Genomic DNA, 2817 nt, shown 5'->3' with positions numbered 1-2817 from the left:
AGGGTACAACGGCCCACCTCCATGGGCAACACCACCCTTCAGGTTCGTCTTTCCGGGGGAGGGGAGGGTGCGCAACTGTGTCCCTGCTCTCCTTCGGCAGCAAGCCTTAGCTTGTGTAGAAGCTCTGCAACGCTGGTCGTCTACAGACTACTACACTGACGGCTCTGTCACTGCAGACGAAGCGGCAGGTGCTGCCTTCGTCTGTGGTAATGAGGTGGTGTCGTGGCGACTCACACCGGGCGCATCAGTGCTTCAAACGGAGCTTACAGCTATTCTGGGAGCATTAAGGCATGCATACCATCATGCACACTGTAACATCGCTGTGCATTCTGACTCACTTTCAGCAATCTGCGCAATCCATTCTCACACCCTAGGAAACAACCCCTTCCTTCTATCCTCCATTTTCCTGTACGCCAGGAAAATTAAAGATAATGGAGGTACCATTTTCGTGCACTGGGTGCCGGGCCACGTAGGCCTACAGGGCAATGAGTGGGCAGATCAGGCTGCTAAAGATGCATGCAGCCTACCCAACATCACCTTTAATCTTCCCGACTCCCCTCAAACAATCCTGGCACCAATCATCAAAGCGACATGGCAGTGGACTAGAGAAGAACACCAACTCCTCACTACAGAAGCCTCCCGCTCTGCCACATGGTACGGCAGGGCCACGGGTTGTGTGCCTCTTCCACTGCTCCCGCACACACCCAATTACGTCCTAGTCCGCCTACGTCGCTTACGGCTTGGATTCCACTGTTATGATCAACTCGCCAACACCAATCCTAGCCCTTGTCATCACTGCCAGGACCAAGAACCCTCGCCACTACACCATTACATCCTAAGGTGTCCAGTCACACACCCTCTCAGAGCAAACCTAAACAGAGGCTTCACCTGGACCCACATTGATGAAATTGATGCCCCTTCTATTATAGCCAACACGCCACTTCAAACCATACTTACCACAGTAGAAAAATATCCCCCCCCACGTTAAAGGACAGTGCACTACGCACTACATCTAACCGTTTTTTACGACCAGGTATTGCACCTCCACAGCACTTCTTCAATTTACTTCAACTAATCATCCCCCAATTACAGAGTACTCCTCATTCATTTACTTGACAGTGCAGCCGCACGTCACTGAACGGGCTCACAAGTTTGTCCGTGCCTCAGTACTGCACTGAGGCGAATATCCCACCACCACCACCATCAGCGGGGTTGCATTCCCTCGCCAGCCGCCGTCCCGAGCACATCTCCGAGCAGAGACCTCCTACCTTCCAAGACCATACAGCGCTCCCATTGGAGGGCATCGGATCTGGTTCTTAATTGGAGGGCATCTGATCTGCTCCATGATTGGAGTTCGTCCGATCTGCTCCCTCATTGGCGGGCACGCGATCCGGCACTCCCGTGCCATCCACACTCACACCACCTGCTTTTCACGGTTTTACCATCGCTGCCTCAGCGCTATCGCCCCACGTCTGTGTACAGGGGTACACACACTTGTGCGTACCCGCCCTTTCGTGGGTTGCACCCCCCTCCTACTCTATTTCCTTTCGGCCTTAGTGTCCCCCAGACGTGGTACGACGCCGAACCCTGCGGTTTCCTGGCGCAGGCCAGGTACACAAAGGGGCCCCTTAGCAGGGGTGGTTATAGGAAGCGACTGGGGTGGGCCAAAAACTCGTTAGGGCTAGGAAAGACCTTCGGGGCAGTGGTAGGGCTGTCACGGCCTCTGCTAGCGGGGGGACAGATACCGCCACTGTAGGTAGGCTTCTTCTCGCGCCTGTGTGCTTGTGTGTGTGAGAGTGAGTGTGACTGTATGTGTGCGTGACGACCTCCGTCATGGAGTGCCGTAATCCCCCCCCCACCTACCCCCCGAGGACCCAGCGTATCCAGACGCTCCTCTAAGAGCCCAGCTAACCGCACCACCTCCTGCACCAAGACGCTGGGTAATCAGAAGAGGACGAGGCACAGTTCGCCTGAAAGTAACACCTCTGACCATGAAATGACTGCACCAGCTCAGGGGACTGGGGCTCGCCCTAAAACTCCCACCCCTAATGCCTCCTCCACCTCCTCATCCTCGGATTTACCCAGGAAAATGCTTCACCGTCACGAGGGCATGGACATGGATATCACAACACCAGCATTGCAGGATTCGTGCACTCGTGACGACACCCCTGCCCCTTCACCTGCCACGCAAACCACAACCTCTGACGCAGCAACTCCTCCCTCTAGCACGCCTGGAGCGGCCATGAACACCACCATCGATGACGATGGCTACACCCTGGTGCGTCGGAAGGGAGGATGAGAGAAAAACAAGGGCAGTAAGGATTTTGTCAACCCACCTCCGGCTCAGCAACCACCAACGAGGCACCCACCATCAGCTCATCCCAGACCATTAGTGCGCACCTCAGTCACTGTAGCGGCACCACCCCCACCTACCTCAACCTTCCCCGCCTTCAGAGTTCCTCAGCAGGAGGGATTCACCCACTCATACAAGGCGGTGGAAACACTGGAAGCACAACACCCGCATCTAGAAGTCACAAACAGAATCGGGAGGGATGAGAGCTGCGTTCTAGTGCCGAACACAGAGGAGGCATACGCTCAATTAAAAATCATTGCGGAGGACGAAGCGGCGGCAGTGCGCATTATAGAGCTCAATCGTGGAGAACAGCTGACAAAGGCCACAGTAATGGGCTATCCCCGCAGAATGCCAGTCGACATTTTGAAGAGCCACGCCCTTGTCGAGGAAGCAGAGCGCTGCCAACACACGAAAACGCGCGAGGAGACCCTGCAGGTCCGTGTGACCCTGCGGGGCCCCCTTGT

Source organism: Coenobita brevimanus, chromosome 117 (genome assembly GCF_032717465.1).
Source record: "Coenobita brevimanus isolate Jiangsu-jjx chromosome 117, ASM3271746v2, whole genome shotgun sequence".
Classification (NCBI taxonomy): domain Eukaryota; kingdom Metazoa; phylum Arthropoda; class Malacostraca; order Decapoda; family Coenobitidae; genus Coenobita; species Coenobita brevimanus.
Note: the sequence above shows the minus strand (reverse complement) of the source record.